Raw genomic sequence first — 22,261 nt, 5'->3', positions numbered from 1 at the left:
GGAATCAGTGGTTAAAGGATAAACATAATACTTTACTGTGATACGGTAGAGTACACTTGGAAAAACAACCACTAAGTCTTGACTACTCACTCAGGAACCAATCGCACACGGTAAACAATTCAAGCTTCTGCAGATGACCACAGAAATCACACCTTTTAACAGGGAGACAATCATGAAATAATAAGACACACCGGAGTCCAATAAAAGGTCTCTAGGACGGTCTCTGTCGCCCTCTGGTGCGATGACACATTTTTGGTGGAGCAAACAAAAAACATTTTTGGGGATGCATGCCAGCAAAGCCACTAAACAATACACAATACAAACACTGAACAATACATTAATTGCACTATAACTGTGACAAATGGTGCCCCCAAACTGTTAGAGCCTAAAGCTGTCCCAACAGCAGAATCCCAACACCTTACTATTGCTAGACCTGGCTATCAGCGAAGCCTTGTCTGGCAGCGAAACATTTCATTCAGCCTCATTTACTGACTTTCAAAAAATATATATAGAGCTAGGACACTACGTAGTCAATATAACTATTTGTTCAGCACTTTTGAAATGTAAAGCAACAGAATTCAGAACATGGATCATTCTTAAAGTATTCTCCCTGTACACCAAGTCAGAATGGTAGGATTGTCACAATCATTTGTAGAAACGGACCAAGGCGCAGCGAATGTTGAGTTCCACATAATTTATTAATAGTGAAACTTAAAAACAATAAACCATAAAAGAACAACGAACCGGTGCTACATACACTTACTCAAAATACAATATCCCACAACCCACAGGTGGAAAAAAGGCTACCTAAATATGATCCCCAATTAGAGACAACCAGCTGCCTCTAATTGGGAATCATACAAAATCACCAACATAGAAAAACAAAACTAGAACCCCACATAGAAATAATAAACTAGACTAACCCCCCAGTCACGCCCTGCCCTACTCCACCATAGAAAATAAGGACTCTCTATGGTCAGGACGTGTCAAGGATAAATAAAAGGGGCATATAGCAGACAATGAAAGCTCGTACAATATTCAATGATTACATTTCTCTACAACAGGTTATAGGTTACATGTGCACCACCAAGTCAGAACACTGGGCGAAATTAAGAGGGGAAAATATACCAAATTATGAGGATGAGGCACATGGGCTACTAACAGCTTACTACACAACAGACACTTAGTATTACTTTCTTAGCTACCGTATACATATTTCCTTGGCATATTACATCATTTATTCAGCAGCATACCAAACATTTTTGGACTCACCTTGTTGTACTGTGCTCACTTGAACAGGAAGGTGGCACTGCAGTCCTTCGTGGGCAAATTTTGCCATCAAAGTCTGGCATTTTCTGGATTTATGGTGCTTTCAATACAACTGGGAACTCTGGAAAAAAAACAAGGTCATATCATGATGATGATCTTCAGGTCGTAGCTCTAGAAAGAGTCCCAAGTTCCCGACTTACAATTCCGTTGTTGGATAACCATTCAAAACGTATTTTCCCAGTTGGAGCTCGTTTTTTCCTGAGTTCCCAGTTGTCTTGAACTCACTGATGTCAGATTTCCCAGAGTTAAGTTGTTTTGAGTGCGGCAGAAATCATGCTGGATTGACAGCATGGACAATGAATGTTTATCATTTTAAGCTTGGAAAAGAGACACAGACTTGAAACTCCACACCCACTCCACTGAATAGCAAGCTAGTGATTGCTTTGCAATGCTTGCAGTTAGCCACTGATTCCTTCGAAACCACTCATTGTTGAATTTGCAATTTACAACTTATTGTGGAATGTTTATGTCCAATGGATAATTACCACCAATATATTTTATCTATTATTTCTCTTAATTATTTATATTTATATTATTTATTTCATGATGACTGCTAGCTAAGATTTTGAAAGTATGATGTTGACATGATCAGTCCAATCAAAGCTAATGTAGACATAAGTGTATTTATCCCCGGGACACACTGGAGCCCAGATGTATCCATTTCGCTGACGACACTTCCGGCTTCGCCCACCGACATCTATTTACGGAAAACAAGAGCAAAGAATACGGTCCAAACACTTAAAAGACACACCCTATCCCCTCAGCCCTAAAATTAAGTGGATACTTCTGATGATGTATTATGAAGTCTGATTAGTATACACTTGCAGGGCAAGGGCGGAATAAATTATTTTTTAAATTCGTCACTCGTTCATTCAACGATGATTGTGTTTTCAGCCACCGGTAGCTTGTGGTTGCTTTATATGTGCTAGTCAATTAAGAGTGCATGTCTACTTATATTAAATCTATCATTATTAACAATGCTCCTACCGCATGACAGCTAGCAAATGAATTAGCTAACTAACGAGAGCCTACCTAGCTGGAACTGCTGAAGAAGGAAAAATCATATCTACTTTTTATGAGACGTGTTTATGCCGTCATGTGCATTAGTTGCACAATTTCTAACATATTTGCATTCATTTTTTACTTACACTTGTGTGTTTGTAACGGATTTCCTCCTCTTCGTCTCAGGAGGAGTAAAGATCGGACCAAAACGCAGCGTGGTAAGTGTTCATAATTTTAATTAAAGAAAACACTGAATCAATACAAAAATAACAAAATGAACGAACGAAACAGTCCTGTCTGGTGACATACACACGTATCACAAAGACAGAAAATAAACACCCACAAAACACAGGTGGAAAAAGGCTACCTAAGTATTATTCTCAATTAGAGACAACTAACGACACCTGCCTCTGATTGAGAACCATACTAGGCCGAACACAGAAACCAAACATAGAAAAACAGACTGCCCACCCCAACTCACGCCCTGACCATATAAACAAAGACAAAACAAAGGAACTAAGGTCAAAACGTGACAGTGTTCCATTATCCATGGATGTTGTTTTTAAGTTTTCGCAGACTTTTTTTTAGCAGATGTACAATCGTAGCAAATTAAATTATTGGGTGTTTTAGGCCCAGGGTGAACATAATTGTACACTCGCAAATCCGACTAAAATGAGGGTTGAGGGGTTTACGTTGCAAAATTCCCTTTCTTGGCTAAACATTTGTACCGACCCCTAAGATGGAGACGAGGATTCCCCCAGGGGCATAAGGCGAGGGTAAGTGGACGAGGGTGTGTCTTAAGAATTCGGCAGACAGAGTGGGAGGATTGTCACAAAACTTAAAATACCAAAGCTAAGAAGAGTTTTCATTAGTGTAGTTAGACCACTGGCGCAGTGGTTAAGGGCGCTGTACTGCTGTGCCGCCAGAGACTCTGGGTTCGTGCCCAGGCTCTGTCGCAACCGGACGCGACTGGGAGGTCCGTGGGGTGACGCACAATTGGCCTAGCGTCGTCCGGGTTAGGGAGGGTTTGGCCGGTCTCATCTCGCACCAGCGACTCCTGTGGCAGGCCGGGCGCAGTGCACGCTAACCAAGGTTGCCAGGTGCACGGTGTTTCCTCCAACACATTGGTCCGGCTGGCTTCTGGGTTGGATGCGCGCTGTGTTAAGAAGAAGTGCGGCTTGGTTGGGTTGTGTATCGGAGGACGCATGACTTTCAACCTTCGTCTCTCCCGAGCCCTTTTTTCTCCCCAATTTCGTAGTATCCAATTGTTAGTAGCTACTATTTTGTCTCATCGCTACAACTCCCGTTGTAGCGATGAGACAAGATAGTAGCTACTAACAATTGGATACTACGAAATTGGGGAGAAAAAAGGGTTACAAAAATAAATATATATATTACCCTTGTTGTCAAAAACATCAAGAACAAAGTCAATTTTCCAGCTGGGGTAGAGCGTTATGGGGAAATAGGCCATTAAAGCTTGTTGGTGAAACCTAGCCAATTTAGCAGGTAATCTTTCAGGAATATAATTACATTTCAGTGAAAATTGAAGACCTCCCAACTTATTAAACACATTATTTGGAATGAAATACCATATTGAATCAGTATTGATCAAACATCTTTTCAACCAGTTTAAATACGTGTTATTTATGTCCAAAAAACCAACACTTCTACACCGCCTTCAGCTCTATTGTTAGAAAGGACTGACTTTTTTAGTTTGTGAGACTTATTTTTCCAGATGAAGTCAAGAAAGGTCTTATTGATCTCTTTACAAGTAGCAGGATTTACACATAACGATAATGAGGGGTACACAAAACGAGACAGTCCCTCTGCCTTGGACAGAAGTACTCTCCCAAGTATAGAAAGTTCTCTTTGTAGCCAATTATTGAATATTTTTTTGGTTTTCTTAATTTTAGGAAAGAAATTCAAATGTTGTCTGACTAAGTGTTTTTTGACAGATGTATTCCTAAATATTTAACAGAGTCCTTTACAGGAATATTTTCTATTTCTTTATCATCAGAGTCAAATAAACATAAGATTTCACATTTAGAAACATTCAGTTTTAGTCCTGATGCAATAGAAAACACAGTTATAGCATTAAGGGCATGGGCGACCTGGTCTTTGTCTCTTAAGAAAATAGTAGTGTCATCAGCCAGTTGGGAAATTGATTTCTTTGGTAAAAATGTTTAAGCCATACAAATGTGCATTATTCAGAAATATTGAGAGATAGAAGTTCCACAACCAAAATGACTAAAAATGGCGAAATTGGGCATCCCTGTCGTACAATTCTGTTGATACTGAATCTTTTGGAAGTATTAAGGTTTAGTAACACAAAACTATTTATATCTTTGTAAAACATGCAAATTACTTTGATCAAATTTTCACCAAATCCAAAAAGTTTAAGAGAGCTAAAGAGAAATTCATGTTCAGTTGTGTCAAAGGCTTTACAGAAGTCCAAAAATAAGGCAACCACATCTGAGTCAATTGCATCTGAATAATCTATGGTTCAAGACTAAACGAATGTTAGAGCTTATGTGACGGCCCTTCATAAATCCTGTTTGAGTCTCATCTCATTTATAATGGTATCTATTCCTTTCTTTAATCTTTTGGCATAAACCAGAGCAATCAATTTGTAATCAATATTTAATAAAGTAATTGGTCTCCAATTGTCAATGAGAGAAGGGTCTTTATCGGGCTTCAGAATGAATGAAATACGGCCCTGTTTCATAGTGGAGACCATTTCCCCACAATCAATCTTGAAACATTTTATAAATTGGGTCTTCTAGTAACTCCCAAAACTGTCTATCAAATTCAACTGACAGGCCATCAGGGCCAGGTGTTTTCCATTTTTTTCATTGAATTCAGAGCCTCAAACTGAGTGGAAATCAGTTTTGAATTCACAAACTGAGTGAAAATCATCCTCAATCACAGGGAAATAATTCTGAACGTGGCAAATGTAGATTTCACAACCATCTTCCTGAAATGAGAGCTGTAAAGCTTTTCATAAAAGGAATTGACAAATGATGATATTGTAATGGGATCTTTGCATAAAACATCGTTGATGTTGAGTGCAGTTATTGATTTTCTTTTGTAGTTTCTCTTTTCAAGTGCAAAAAAGTAACTAGTGTTTCTTTCACCCTCTTCAATCCATTTTGCACTTGACCTTACAAAAGCACCCTTTGCCAGATCCTTGTAAAGCTGTTCTAATTCTAGTTGTAAAGATTTGAATACAGACTCCTCTTCTTCAGATAGATTATCTTTCTTTAGAAAACTGTCAAGCTTCTTTAAGGTTCTTTAATTGCATCAGCTCTTTGGCACGTTTAATGGCTTCCACTCTGACTTTATATTTGAAAAATTCCCATCTACTTCCATGACCCAAGTCTTTTCTTGCAAAAAATATATTTAGCTAACGATTTGATGTTTTCAATGAGATCAGTATCTTTAAGAAGAGTGTTGTTTAATTTCCAGTATCCTCAAGTACCTTTTGATCTTTTGGCAGCTTGTAAATTCAGGGAAATCAAGTGATGATCAGAAAAGGGAGCAAACTGATGATCTACTTCTATAACAAATTGTAACAAAAAAGGGGAAATTAGGAATAAATCTATTCTAGATTTACATGACAGTTTTGTTGGTCCAGGTAAAACCCTTTGCATCTGGTTGTGCTTTCCAAAATTTCTAATTACTTTCACCCAGATGAGTTTCCTGAAGGACAACATCTGCGTTACTGCGTTTACAATATAAAAATAAAGCTAAAAATAAAATACATTTCTCAAACCCCTAGCATTCAGACTAATGATATTGAGTGAATTGAAAACGAACTCCCGCATTAAAAAAAAGAATGAACACAAATTAGATAACACAAGTAGTAATGTGAACAATAAAACAAACAGTGCACCTTGAGAGGATTACTCCGACAGAAAATTACACTCGGCTGAGGTAGCAGAATAACAAATCTATGTACTTCCTTTTTTTAGTTGGCAAGTGTTCATCAGTTGTAGTACATTTATTTGTGGTAGTACCTTAACTGTACTCTTGGTAGTACTCACAGTTCCAATTTAGTTAATGTCAACCGAGTTACCCAGTAATCATTCTTCCTTGGATAAACGCGTGTGGGCCCTTGAACCCCGCCTTCTTTCCCTCTTGTCGTGTCTTCTGTAAAAGCGGCCACATTTTCTCTCTGGCAGTCTGATCCTGCAGTATCAGAGCTTCTTTGATGCGGAGCTTTTTCTCGTCGAGAAACTAGTTCCCCTTGGCCAACTTCCCAGATGATGTCCCTTTAATGGCCCATAGTTAAGTGCAAGATGATATTGCGATACTTCAATTATGATACTTCAATTATGATACTTCAATTACCTAGCTATTCAGGCGTTGTAGATCTGTCAGGTGTCAGGAGCGTCTAATGCCGCGTTCAAATCAACTGGAAACTAGGAAATCTCTGAATACAGTGCGTTCAAGACAACTGGGAACTCGGAAAAACGTACTCCCACTGTGATAAATCGGTTTGAACGGTCATCCAACTCGGAAGCCGGCTAATAGCGAACCGTAACTTTTATTCCATTGAAATAGCAAGTAATTTACACTAATAAAACTTTTCTCAAGTGACTAGATTTCGTACAAACAGCAATGGAGGCAGAAGAAATGGTGACTAAAATCCACAGAAAAGGTAAGTTAGCTAAATGCAAACGTAGCTCAACGGAGAGTAGTGTACATGAATGTCGTTTTATGTAGTTAGTTAACGTTAGCTAGTTCGTAAAGTTTGAGAATAGCCATCATCCTGCAACAACAATGTTGCGGGGCACATTGGCGTTACCAAGGTCAAAATATTTTTTTACTGGATATTCGGTCAATAGTTATTGATCCAATCATGCCATGACGATGAAGATAAAATAAAAAATAACATAAAATAAACAAACATGTATTTTTATCAATTGACGTTGCTTCTTTCTTTTACAGAATTGCGCAAGCAGAAGTTGATGGAGTACTTAGCAGTCAAGGGAAAACTGAAGCCCCCCAACCCAAAGTAATACATCTGCCTGGCTACACAGCTACAGTATCTATGGCCTGTATGAAGTAACTAACTGCCATTAATGGCAATACTTCAGTTTGACATGTCTTATCCATGGACTTGTGTAAATAATGTATTATCACACATTACGTATTTCAGACCCTATCGCCGAGATGACATTAAAGCAGAGAGAAGCAGCATGTCTGCAGTGAAGGATGACGTAAGTAATTCTCCCTGTTCTCTCCTCCTTGACACTCTCTCAAAGCAAGCTTGGCAGTTTGCGCACTATCAATTATAATCTACTGATGTTGAGAAGTAGGGCCCACTGTTTAGAATTTATGTAACCTTTATTTAACTAGGAAAGTCCGTTAAGAACAAATTCTAATTTACAATGACGCCCTACCGGGGAACAGTCGGTCAACTGCCTTGTTCAGGGGCAGAACGGCAGATTTTTATCTTGTCAGCTCTGGGATTCGATCCAGCAACCACTGTTGATTCAAAGCAGAAAAGTTGCTAAGCTAGCTAGCTATATTAACAGATGTTGTTTTGTTATTACACATATATAGAAATAGTTGCAAACTATATATAAGCTCCCAGTAATTTATTGGGTAAACCACCAATGTTTCGGCATCACTGTAATTTGCAAATAAATTCATTAAAAATCCTACAATGTGATTTTCTGGATTTTATTTCTCATTTTTGTCTGTCATAATTGAAGTGTACCAATGATGACAATTACAGGCCTCTCATCTTTTTAAGTGGGAGAACTTGCACAATTGGTGGCTGACTAAATACTTTTTTGCCCCGCTGTATGTATATGTGTGTGTGTGTGTGTGTATATATATACATATACATATACATATACATATACATATACACATATCACACACACACTACCGTTCAAAAGTTTGGGGTCACTCCTCGTTTTTCAAAGAAAATCACGTTTTTTTTGTCCATATAAAATTGATCAGAAATACAGTGTAGACATTGTTAATGTTGTAAATTACTTTATTTTTTATGGAAATCTACATAGGCATACAGAGGCCCATACATTTAAACTCAGTTTTTCACTATTCCTGACGTTTAATCCTAGTAAAAATTCCCTGTCTTAGGTCAGTTAGGATCACCACTTTATTTTATTTTAAGAATGTGAAATGTCAGAATAACAGTAGAGAGAATTATTTATTTCAGCTTTTATTTCTTTCATCAAATTCCCAGTGGGTCAGAAGTTTACATACACTCAATTAGTATTTGGTAGCATTAACTTTTAAATTGTTTAACTTGGGTCAAACGTTTCGGGTATCCTTCCACAAGCTTCCCACAGTAAATTGGGTGAATTTTGGCCCATTCCTCCTGACAGAGCTGGTGTAACTGAGTCAGGTTTGTAGGCCTCCTTGCTCGCACACGCTTTTTCAGTTCTGCCTGCAAATGTTCTATAGGATTGAGGTCAGGGGTTTGTGATGGCCACTCCAATACCTTGACTTGGTTGTCCCATTTTGCCACAACTTTGGAGGTATGATTGGGGTTATTGTCCATTTGGAAGACCCATTTGCGATCAAACTTTAACTTCTTGACTGATGTCTTGAGATGTTGACTCAATATATCCACAATTTTTCTTAACTCATGGTGCCATCTATTTTGTGAAGTGCACTAGTCCCTTCTGCATCAAGCACCCCCACAACATGATGCTGCCACCCCCGATCATCACGGTTGGGATGGTGATCTTCGGCTTGCAAGCCTCCCCCTTTTTCCTCCAAACATAACGATGGTCATTATGGCCAAACAGTTCTGTTTTTGTTTCATCAGACTAGAGGACATTTCTCTAAAAAGTGCGGTCTTTGTCCCCATGTGCAGTTGCAAACCGTAGTCTGGCTTTTATATGGTGGTTTTGGAGCAGTGGCTTCTTCCTTGCTGAGCGGCCTTTCAGGTTATGTCGATATAGGACTCGTTTTACTGTGGATATAGATACTTTTGCACCTGTTTCCTCCAACATCTGCACAAGGTCCTTTGCTGTTGTTCTGGGATTGATTTGCACTTTTCGCACCAAAGTACATTCATCTCTAGGAGACAGAACATGTATCCTTCCTGAGCGGTATGATGGCTGCGTGGTCCCATGGTGTTTATACTTGCGTACTATTGTTTGTACAGATGAACGTCGTACTTTCAGACGTTTGGAAATTGTTCCCAAGGATGAAACAGACTTGTGGAGGTCTACAAGTCTTGGCTGATTTCTTTTGATTTTCCCATGATGTCAGGCAAAAAGGCACTGTTTGAAGGTAGGCCTTGAAATACATCCACAGATACACATCCAATTGACTCAAATTATGCCAATTTAATTTGTTATGTCAATTAGCCTATCAGAAGCTTCTAAAGCCATGACATACTTTTCTGGAATTTTCCAAGCAATTTAAAGGCACAGTCAACTTAGTGTATGTAAACATCTGACCCACTGGAATTATGATGCAGTGAAATAATCCATCTGTAAACAATTGTTGGAATAATTACTTGTGTCATGCACAAAGTAAATGTCCTAACCAACTTGCCAACTTGCCAAAACTATAGTTTGTTAACAAAAAATTTGTAGAGTAAAACGAGTTTTAATGACTCCAACCTAAGTGTATGTAAACTTCCGACTTCAACTGTATGTTAGCACAGCTGAAAACTATTGTTCTGATTTAAAGAAGCAATAAAACTAGCCTTCTTTAGACTAGTTGAGCATCTGGAGCATCAGCATTTGTGGGTTCGAGTACAGGCTCAAAATGTCCAGAAACATGTCCAGAAACAAATAACTTTTGAAGTTCTTCTGAAACTTTCTTCTGAAACTCGTCAGTCTATTCTTGGAGGTTCCAGACTGTGGCCCGTCATTGGAGGTTCTGAACTGTGGCCCGTCGCCGGAAGCTCTGGACTGGGAACTGTCACCGGAAGCTCTGGACTGGGAACTGTCACCGGAAGCTCTGGACTGGGAACTGTCACCGGAAGCTCTGGACTGGGAACTGTCGCCGGAAGCTCTGGACTGGGAACTGTCGCCGGAAGCTCTGGACTGGGAACTGTCGCCAGAAGCTCTGGACTGGGAACTGTCGCCAGAAGCTCTGGACTGGGAACTGTCGCCAGAAGCTCTGGACTGGGAACTGTCGCCAGAAGCTCTGGACTGTGGAGGCGCACTGGAGGCCTGATGCGTGGTGCTGGCACTGGTGTTACCGGGCTGATGACACGTACCTCAGGGCGATTGCGGAGAGGAGGCACAGGGCGTACTGGACTGTGGAGGTGCACTGGAGGCCTGATGCGTGGGACCAGTACAGGTGGCACCAGGCTGATGACACGCACCTCAGGGCGAGTATGGGGAGAAGGCACAGGACGTACTGGACTGTGGAGGCACACTGGAGGTCTAGAGCGCAGAGCTGGCACAACCCTTCCTGACTGGATGCTCACTCCAGCCCGGAGTGAAGGCGCACTGGGGATACCGTGCGTAGAGCTGGCGCAGGATATCCTGGGCCGAAGAGACGCACCGGAGGCCAGGAGCGCTGAGCCGGCACAATCCGTCCTGGCTGAATGCCCAATCTAGCACGGCAACTGCGGGGAGCTGGAACAGAGCGCACTGGGCTATGAATGCGTACTGGAGACACCGTGCGCATCACTGCATAACACGGTGCCTGACCAGTCACACGCTCCCCACGGTAAGCACGGGGAGTTGGCTCAAGTCTAAACTCTGACTCCGCCAATCTCCCCGTGAGCCCCCCCACACGTGGAGATTGGCTGCCTCTCGTGCTTGCTCCGTTGAGCTATCTCCTCGTATCATCGCCGTTCTGCTTTCGCTGCCTCTATCTCCTCCTTAGGACGGCGATACTCCCCGGCCTGCGTCCAGGGTCCTTTTCCATCCAGGATCTCCTCCCAAGTCCACTCCTCCTGTACATGCTGCTTGGTCCATTTTTGGTGGATTCTTCTGTCACGTCCGTCGTTAGAATGAGAACAAGGCGCAGCGTGGTATGAGTACATTCTCTTTTATTGAATGAACACCGAACAAACCAACAAAATGAACAAACGAAACGTGAAGCTATACAAAATAGTGCTGACGCTCTACACATAGTCAAGATCTCACAAACACAAATGAGGAAATGGTTACCTAAATATGATCCCCAATCAGAGAAAATGATAAACAGCTGCCTCTGATTGGGAACCATATCAGGCCACCATAGAAATACAAAAACACCTAGATGACCCACCCAAGTCACTATCACGCCCCAACCAACACAGAGAAAAAACAGCTTACTATGGTCAGGGCGTGACAGAGGAACTATGGTCATTCTCAACGGATATAAAAACATACTTTTCTAATGTATTAAGTGTGTATGTTTATCCTGTGTTATCATTAATTTAGTTAGTAAATACATGATTAAAACAATTTGTGTAGTACTGCCTTATAAGGCTGTGGATTTTGCAGATGCAGGAGGTTACGACTGTTCAGAATGAAGATATGATAAGAGGTTATTATGTTTTATGGATGTGATCGGTAAAGACCTTTTGGAGTTTAATTCGGGAGATTGTAACTCTTTAAAGGACCACTCTTGTGGTGCCCCAAATTCCTAATGAGTTAATGGTTACAGTATTAATTTAATCAGGTAACAACAATTAAACATAGTTGATTCGATAAATAACAGTCATCAGATTAACAAAAGTAAAGTCATAACATTATTGGAACATTATTGAAGATTTATGTTAAAAACATCCTAAAGATTGATTCTATACATCGTTTGACATGTTTCTACGGACTGTAATGGAACGTTTTGACTTTGTCTGCTCCTTGTGATCGCGTGTCATGAATTTGGATTACTGGGCTAAACGCGCAAACAAAAAGGAGGTATTTGGACATAAATGATGGACATTATTGAACAAAAAAAAACATTTATTGTGGAACTGGGATTCCTGGGAGTGATTCTGATGAAGATCATCAAAGGTAAGTGAATATTTCTAATGCTATTTCTGACTTTTGTTGACTACACAACATGGCGGATATCTGTATTGGTTGTTTTGGTCTCTGAGCGCTGTACTCAGATTATAGCATGGTGTGCTTTTTCGGGTAAAGCTTTTTTGAAATCTGACACAGCGGTTGCATTAAGGAGAAGTGTATCTATAATTCTGTGCATAATAGTTGTATCTTTTATCAATGTTTATCATGAGTATTTCTGTAAATTGATGTGGCTCTCTGCAAAATCACCAGATGTTTTGGAACTACTGAACGTAACGCGCATATGTATACTGAGATTTTTTTATTGAAATATGAACTTTATTGAACAAAACATACATACAGTGCCTTGCGAAAGTATTCGGCCCCTTGAACTTTGCGACCTTTTGCCACATTTCAGGCTTCAAACATAAAGATATAAAACTGTATTTTTTTTGTGAAGAATCAACAACAAGTGGGACACAATCATGAAGTGGAACGACATTTATTGGATATTTCAAACTTTTTAAACAAATCAAAAACTGAAAAATTGGGCGTGCAAAATTATTCAGCCCCTTTACTTTCAGTGCAGCAAACTCTCTCCAGAAGTTCAGTGAGGATCTCTGAATGATCCAATGTTGACTTAAATGACTAATGATGATAAATACAATCCACCTGTGTGTAATCAAGTCTCTGTATAAATGCACCTGCACTGTGATAGTCTCAGAGGTCCGTTAAAAGCGCAGAGAGCATCATGAAGAACAAGGAACACACCAGGCAGGTCCGAGATACTGTTGTGAAGAAGTTTAAAGCCGGATTTGGATACAAAAAGATTTCCCAAGCTTTAAACATCCCAAGGAGCACTGTGCAAGCGATAATATTGAAATGGAAGGAGTATCAGACCACTGCAAATCTACCAAGACCTGGCCGTCCCTCTAAACTTTCAGCTCATACAAGGAGAAGACTGATCAGAGATGCAGCCAAGAGGCCCATGATCACTCTGGATGAACTGCAGAGATCTACAGCTGAGGTGGGAGACTCTGTCCATAGGACAACAATCAGTCGTATATTGCACAAATCTGGCCTTTATGAAAGAGTGGCAAGAAGAAAGCCATTTCTTAAACTACACTTTTTATGGATATCTTTAAAGTTTGCCACAAGCCACCTGGGAGACACACCAAACATGTGGAAGAAGGTGCTCTGGTCAGATGAAACCAAAATTGAACTTTTTGGCAACATTGCAAAACGTTATGTTTGGCGTAAAAGCAACACAACTGAACACACCATCCCCACTGTCAAACATGGTGGTGGCAGCATCATGGTTTGGGCCTGCTTTTCTTCAGCAAGGACAGGGAAGATGGTTGAAATTGATGGGAAGATGGATGGAGCCAAATACAGGACCATTCTGGAAGAAAACCTGATGGAGTCTGCAAAAGACTGGGACGGAGATTTGTCTTCCAACAAGACAATGATCCAAAACATAAAGCAAAATCTACAATGGAATGGTTCAAAAATAAACATATCCAGGTGTTAGAATGGCCAAGTCAAAGTCCAGACCTGAATCCAATCGAGAATCTGTGGAAAGAACTGAAAACTGCTGTTCACAAATGCTCTCCATCCAACCTCACTGAGCTCGAGCTGTTTTGCAAGGAGGAATGGGAAAACATTTCAGTCTCTCGATGTGCAAAACTGATAGAGACATACCCCAAGCGACTTACAGCTGTAATCGCAGCAAAAGGTGGCGCTACAAAGTATTAATTTAAGGGGGCTGAATAATTTTGCACGCCCAATTTTTCAGTTTTTGATTTGTTAAAACTTCTTGCTCCTACTTGAGACGCATATGTCTCAAGTAGGCACCTGGAAATGCAAATGCGCTACGCTAAATGCTAAATGTACTCGTTAAAACTCAAACGTTCATCAAAATACACATGCAGGGTATTGAATTAAAGCTACACTCGTTGTGAATCTAGCCAACAAGTCAGATTTTTAAAATGCTTTTCGGCGAAAGCATGAGAAGCTATTATCTGATAGCATACAACACCCCAAAATGCCTGAATGCGACGTAAACAAAGATTTAGCGTAGCCGGCGCTACACAAAACGCAGAAATAAAATATAAAACATTCATTACCTTTGACGAGCTTCTTTCTTGGCACTCCTATATGCCCCATAAACATCACTATTGGGTCTTTTTTTTCGATTAAATCGGTCCATATATACCCAAAATAGCTATCTATGGAAGCTGTGTAATTCAGAAAAAAACATAGTTTTAAAACGCAGCGTCATTTTTTAAAATGAAAAAAGTCGACGATAAACTTTCACAAAACACTTCGAAATACTTTTGTAATCCAACTTTAGGTATTAGTAAACGTTTATAATCTATCAAAATGATCACAGGGCGATGTGTATTCAATAGCTCCTCGTCTTCAAATCAATGGCTGAAAATGTGCACTTCAAAACATCCTGGCGGAGACCGGAAGAAATGGAATCCAGTTAGTTGGATTTACCAACAAAAAACTCCCCGAATAATGACAACAATGGCGACAGCGTGTGGAATCTGTAGGAATTGCATGCAGGTCCATAATTAATTTTGTGCCTTTTTAACAATCCATGAAAGTGACGCATGGATATTATTTTTAGCTTTCAGTGAGCAGTTTTTCTTGCGCTTTTCGATGAAACACACGATCTGTTATAGTCACAGCCGTGATTTAACCAGTTTTAGAAACTTCAGAGTGTTTTCTATCCACACATACTAATCATATGCATATACTATATTCCTGGCATGAGTAGCAGGACGCTGAAAAGTTGCGCGATTTTTAACAGAATGTTCGAAAAAGGAGGGGGTAGGATGAAGAGGTTTTTAAAAAAAGTTTGAAATATCCAATAAATGTCGTTCCACTCCATGATTGTGTCCCACTTGTTGTTGATTCTTCACAAAAAAATACAGTTTTATATCTTTATGTTTGAAACCTGAAATGTGGCAAAAGGTTGCAAAGTTCAAGGGGGCCGAATACTTTCGCAAGGCACTGTATGTAATGATAATTTGTATGGGGTACATTAGCTTAACTTGCCCCTGGCCAATTGACATAATTTACCCCAAAGCAACCATTTTTATTATATTAGCCCACACAGCTAAAGGAAGCACTTTCATGCTCTGTTCATGCTTGGCTCACATTGTTTTATACATCTGTTGGAGTCTCAATAAGCAACAATCTTAAAATTATCTACTTAGGTTTAGAAACCACTTTTTCCAATTGGTTTCTTCAGAGTGGAAGCGAGAAGGATAACTGTAGGTCAATGAGTGTGATGAATTTGGTTCACAAAAATGTAGTCTTTTTTGCTACATGTGGCTTATTTGATCGACTAGAAGTTTTGTATTGCTTAGGTTTTTACGAGTGTACAAAACATTAAGGATACCTTCTAAATATTGAGTTGAACCCCCCCCCACACACACGTTTTGCCCTCAGAACAGCCTCAATTTGTTGGGGCATGGACTCTACAGGGTGTTGAAAGCATTCCACAGGGATATGCTGGCCCATGTTGACTAGAGTTGTCAAGTTGGCTGGATGTCCTTTGCGTGGTGGACCATTCTTGATATGCACGGAAAACTGTTGAGTGTGAAAAACCAAGCGGCGTTGCAGTTCTTGACACACTAACCTGTTATCACACTCAGGCGGCAGGTAGCCTAGCGGTTAAGAGCGTTAGGCCAGTAACTTCAAGGTCACTGGTGGAAAAGGTGGTAAAATCTGCAATTCTGCCCATGAGCAAGGCCATTAACCCCTAACAACTGCTCCCAGGCATGGATGATGTCGATTTAAGGCAGCTCCCCGCATTTCAGGGGGGTTGAATGCCTTCAGTTGTGCCACTGACTGGGTATCCCCTTTCCCGGTGCGCCTGGCATCTACTACCATACCCTGTTCAAAGACACTTAAATATTTTGTCTTGTCCATTCACCCTCTGAATGGCACACATACACAATCCAAGGCTTAAAAATCCTTCTTTAACCTGTCTCCTCCCCTTCATCTACACTGATTTTAAAGTGGATTTAACAAGTGACATCGGTAAGGGATCATAGCTTTCACCTGCTTAGTCTGTCATGGAAAGAGCAGGTGTCCTTAATGTTTTACACACTCAATGTCAGTAGGACATGTGAGAAAAAACACTTTATTGGAGTTGTTCCTGTTATCACACTCATATCTGCTCTCTCATTGGCTAGAATGTTCCCACCTGACCTTGCCTCCTCCTGACTGCCTTCCATTTTTGGAGACATTTATTTTCATTGTTAGAGCGGCCAATGGAGTATCTGGTCAGCATAATGGATAATCTAGGGTTTCTTCCTTCAGGCTCCATTAAATGATATCTCTTCCTAAATATTAGGTCACATAAGGTTTCCTAGAAAAGACTGTCACAACTCCCGTACAGCAGGCAAAGTGACTTTTATAGGCATTTTCCCCTACGTTTGCATAAAATCACATTGGTGGTAGTAAATGCTGTTCAAACCGGCTCAAGCATAAATTACCTAGTGTGTTGAGCTATAATGCGCCTTTAATTGAATCCTGGCCATAGTTGTTCCTGCCAAAACCAGCACCTGGATCTGGATGCACTGCTGTGCACAGGTTTCTCTTTCTGTTTTGACCCTACCAGGGCTGAGCTGCTTGAACAGCTGCTTTAACAAAAGTTCAGATAATTTTGCTTCTGAAAAAGAGCATGCCTTAACTAAGTTGTTTCATCATGGCATTTAAAACAGTCAGACTCCAAGAGCAAGGGGCATTTTTTTAAGCAGAGGCCAGCGGAACACAGGTGCTTGCGTATTGCGTGAGAGACAGCAGCTATAAGTTAGAAGCTTATTATGCATAAACCATCACTAATTAGCTAAATATAAGGCTAATACTGCCTTGAATGTATTACCTGAAAGTGGTAGGCTAGGACATGCATACTGTATATCAATCTAGAACAGGATTCTCTATTTTGGATGCAATTTGAATGGAGTTGATGGAGAGAGAGACAGCGAGAGAGTACACGGAATTAAAGCAAAGATATTTGAGTGATAGGCTGTTTTAAAACTCTGCAGCTGCAATGAAAAAAAAAATCTCTACAGTTAAAAAACAAGGTGAGCCCAGATAGCCAGAGGGAGCTGGTTAAATTACTCTTATTATTACTGTAGCATAGGCTATGCTGCAGAAAATGTAGGCCTACCTGTCACAAAAAAATTAAGTCACCATGATGCGATAATAGGTCTACATGCATTGTGAACTCCCTCCATTCAACCCTATTATAGTGGCGATACATGTGATTTCACAACAGAACAGTTTTCAGTTTTCTGACTCATATTAGATAGAGATAGAGATGTGGCAAGGGAGGGAGACGGAGAGGATGAAGGCAGCTCCGGGCTCATCCCGAATGACCATCTGTACGTGTACAGAGATAACGAGGCACTGAGAGACCAGGTCAATATCCAGCTGGTCTACGCTGAAGAAGACTAAGGGCTACATCCTAATACTCTTAAGTGGCGCTTCCTCTCCTGGTTTATTCCTAGCCTATCAATCCTGATCTAATAGTACAGGAATAGGTGCAAGGGTGGTGGTGGATGATGCCCATTCACCCTCTAGGAATGTAGCTTTCAACTGTCTAGTTGTTTGTCTTCAGTGCAGCGTCACAGTGTTGTTTGAGGCCACCTAAAGTGAGACTGATTCAAGACCGAGACCAGAATAGTGTGAGTCTAACTCAAGACCATGATTGTAATTGTGTCAAATCGCCACCATAATAACAGTTCAAAATGTTCAATATTTCAGAAAACCAGGGGGAAGATACAGTGGCAGAATAAATTCAACTACACCTTTGTTTTATCAAGTTTTTTTTGGTGCGCCAGGACCATTCATAGTTGAGCTCGCTCAGTTTAGCTCAAAGCTGATTGCTAAATTTGTTATCCTTTTTCCATCGGGGAGGCCTCTGTCTGGCTTCCCTTGCATTCCATTCAATGCTATGGGCGGCAACAATTTCATACTCGTTTTGACTAGACAGCATCAGATAGATGGCCTACACGTAGCGAGACAGAAGGGTGCTGTTTTGCTTGCTCAGATGCTTTCTCCGGTGAGATACATTCAGCATCTTGCGTATTGAAAGAAAATTATGAAACACAGAGAGACAAAAGATAAACAATTGTTTGTTTTTTAAATATTTTTTCTTGGTCAATATTTTTATGAAGCCTGGCTTCCTTTGGCATCCATGAATACACGCCACTGGTATTCATTAGTACACACCGTAGCAAAATGAAAACAGGTGTTTTTCTGTCAGTGCTTCCCTGTTTCAGACTGTTTCCTTATGCTTGTTTTCTAGTGAATAGGAGCCAGATGAAAGCGAGGATGCGAGGAGATGAAGCCACTTGAAATGTCCTGAAATCCTAGGGGGATGGGTTATACATCTTGACTTTCTGTAGGCCTACAGAATCCTGCAGGAATAACCTGTCTATCCATTTGTCTGTGTGAATGGGGGATCTCTGTCTGTCTGGAGTACAGTTATTATTTTGTACAGTATGTCGAACAGGAGCGTCCATTGACTTTGGGTGGAATTTCAGCTTGACAGCGTGATTGAAATTTCAAGGTAATGTTCCCTCTGTTGTGGTAAACTCAATCCGAATATTAAGGAGAGTCTAATTTATAATTATAATAGTGAATCTGTAATACATGAGCAGCTACAAGGTAGATCCCTCTGATTGCGGTCAGGGAAGGAGCTCAGAGAGAAAATGATCAGGCTACATGTCCCTTATATAGTGGTAAGTGATAATACAATCATATGGTTTACACCACAGTTATTTTTGTACAAGAAACAGTTTCAGAACACAATGGCCTTGTGTTAGGGTGCAGACATAACAGGAGTCTATGAAATGCACAACATCACAGTTCAACACAGAACAGAGCATATATCTTGAAATTACAAACGCTCACCCCAATTCTGCTACAACACCGCTTTAGCAGCTCACTGCATTCATGCTTACAGTAACTCTGCATATGTCCGATCAATCAGAAATTGCCTTTACATTTCTACGGCGGAATCTGTAACGCTTCACCTTTACAGAATAGAGCCACAGATACTTGACCGATGTCACATGCTTTCACCTCACAATGAGCGACCGCTGAAGCTCGTCCTAACCAGACTGACTGTTGAAACAGAAATCAATGTCCAAGTTGGAGAGGTGAGGATAAAGAAGTAGATGTGCTTATCCAAACATAATTAATTATAGGAAGTTCTCACAAACCAACATATGCACTTTACATTCCAATGTATATTCCAGACTCAGATTAATCATAGGTGTGTTGCTTCAATGACTGTAATGACAAACCAAGACAAACCAAGACCCCTGGGCTGCTGTTTACATACAGGTACCTCATCCTGTCCATCCATGCGAAACGTTGACTTCAGTATGGGGTCCAGCCTTGGAAATCTCGATATGAGTTTTAACTTCTACATTACTTATTTACAATGAAGATCTGTCTAGTATTTAGCCAACATGTGATAATAAACTAAGTACAAATATGTAGATGTGCATTATAAATGCAAGTACTCATAAGCAATAAATAATTGCCACAGAAAAGCACAAGACTCCCAAAGCTCTATAAGAGTGATCATGGTGTAAGAAAGAGAGAACGTATGAGACTTCAAGTCTTATAGGGCAGATACGGTTGTTGATTCCCACTCAAGACTTTTACAGTATGTATTATAGCTAGTACCATACTGTAGTTACCAGGTATCAAGTTGTGCTCTTCCATACAAGAGATACTAATAGAGAGGTGTTTGAATACCTACAGAAGTGTACTGGCTGCCAAGGGACAGGGTGGATTTATGTGAATAAATGAATTAAAGGATCTTGAATTTAACCTTTTAAACTCTGATGCCCTCTGGTGGCATTTTCTAAACGACACCTAATATTGTATACTGCCCTCATGAAGTACATTTCGGTTTCAAAACTGTAAGTCCTACAAACGCATGCTTAGTACTGTTAGAAATATAAGAACCGTGGGATTCTGAGAGTCAGAAACAATGTGACTACTACAGAGTCTGAGATACAGCTGAAATGTACCCCTAAATGTTCCTGTGTTGGGGATTAAGAGATTTGAAAGTCTAAGTTTAAAATAACTAATGTCACCAATTTATTGCTCCAAATGGATTTGTTATTAACAATTTGTCTAATTCTTCACCTAATGGTGGCGTTCTAAACATGTGCAGACATTTTAAAAGTGCAGGGCTTGTGCAACGTGCCATCCTTCATTTTTAATTTTACAGGAATGAAATACATACTGATGTAGTAAACTCCTCAATTTTATCAGGTGAATCTCATAACATATTCCTGTCTCTGCTATACCGAAACGGTCCTGTAGGTTAGCATCCGCTTCATCGGACCACTTCCGTATTGAGAGTGTCACTGGTAATTATTGTTTGGGTGTTTTCTTGTAAGCAGGAAGCAGGAGGATAGAGTTATGGTCTGACTTGCAACGGAGGGCCTTGTATGCATTTCTGTGTGTGGAGTAAATGTAACCTCTAGTTGCACAGGTGACATTATGGTAAAAATGAGGTAAAACGGATTTCAGTTTCCCTGGATTAAAATCACCGGCCACCAGAAACGCCGCCGCTGGATGTGCATGTTCTTGTTTGCTTATGGCCCTACATTGCTCGTTGAGTGTGGTCCAAAAACAAAGAGCGAAGGAGTCCTTCAATGACAGAGAGCCGAAAGACATGCTGAGGTCACCATTACCTTTATGATTGAGGTGACTTCGGGACCACAGACGTAGGGAGGATACCCAATGCAGGAAGTCTCTCATCCACAGTACTACTGAAATGGTGGAAGCCATCAACTCCAGCACACGGAGACACATTCGGAATGTTACCAAGTGCCCATGTGGAACAGGGAGAGGCACTGTCGGGACGATGCGATGCGCCTGTCCGAAAGAGATGCCTGATGAGAGAGGGTCTAGCATAACACCTAGATATTCTATTCTCTGTGCTGGCACCAAACAGCTCTTTATCTAGTTTTCCAACCCTAGCTCGGAGAGGTGGGATACAAGAGAAGCTGTGTCTCGTACTGCTTGTTCCCGAGCAAACCAGGTAATTGTCCACATATATGTGGTAAATAAGTCAATTGAACTCAACCAAAACAATGGAATTGCGTGGGAGAAAGGGCCGTTGGGGAAAGATCCCAAATATCCTCATTGCCCTCCAGCAAAATGTGTCTACATTTAGGACAATGTTTATAAACTATGGCCAAAAGTATGTTAATGTCACGACTTCCGCCGGAGTCGGTCCCTCTCCTTGTTCGAGCAGCATTCGGCGGTCGATGTCACCGGCCTTCTAGCCATCACCGATCCACTTTTCATTCTCCATTTGTTTTGTCGTTGTTTTTTTACACACCTGGTTTCAATTACCCCATTACATGTTCATTATTTAACACTCTGGTTTCCCCCATGTTTGTGTGCGTGTTTTTTTTTTTTTGTAAGGTTGTGTCTGATGGCTGGTATATCGTTGCCGGGTTTTGTTATTACGCCCGTTTATTTCGTGGTACTGGTATTTTTCCAGTGCCATAGTATTGTGTTAATACTGGTGTTTTCTTGAATTAAATAACTTGTCCACGCATCTCAACTCTCCTGCGCCTGACTCCTTTCACCAGTTACCCACAGCCTTGACAGTTAACACCACTTCAAATAAGTGGATTGAGTTATTATAGGCACACCTGTTGCTGACAGGTGTATAAAATCAAGCACACAGCCATGCATTCTCCATAGACAAACATTGGCAGTAGAATGGCCCACACTGAAGAGCTCAGTGGCTTTCAGCGTGGCAAAGTCATAAGATGCCATCTTTTCAACAAGTCAGTTGGTCAAATTTCTGCCCTGCTAGAGCTGCCCCGGTCAACTATAAGTACTGTTATTATGAAGTGGAAATGTCTAGGAGCAACAACGGCTCAGCTGCGAAGTTATAGGCCACACAAGATCCCAGAACA

At 40.6% G+C, this 22,261-nt stretch overlaps 1 long non-coding RNA gene across 1 annotated transcript; it reads right to left on the bottom strand.

The window, feature by feature from the left end:
• Positions 1-1,334: 1,334 nt before the first annotated feature.
• Positions 1,335-2,536, bottom strand: LOC118964875. The gene is made up of 3 exons (XR_005052121.1): positions 2,478-2,536; positions 1,470-1,605; positions 1,335-1,390 (listed from the first exon to the last, which is right to left on the bottom strand). It is a non-coding gene; the product is annotated as an uncharacterized LOC118964875 (long non-coding RNA).
• Between the last annotated feature and the right edge of the window lie 19,725 nt (positions 2,537-22,261).

This window comes from Oncorhynchus mykiss, chromosome 6, assembly GCF_013265735.2.
Source record: "Oncorhynchus mykiss isolate Arlee chromosome 6, USDA_OmykA_1.1, whole genome shotgun sequence".
In the NCBI taxonomy this organism is placed as follows: domain Eukaryota; kingdom Metazoa; phylum Chordata; class Actinopteri; order Salmoniformes; family Salmonidae; genus Oncorhynchus; species Oncorhynchus mykiss.
This window is presented reverse-complemented; position numbering and strand designations above follow the sequence as displayed.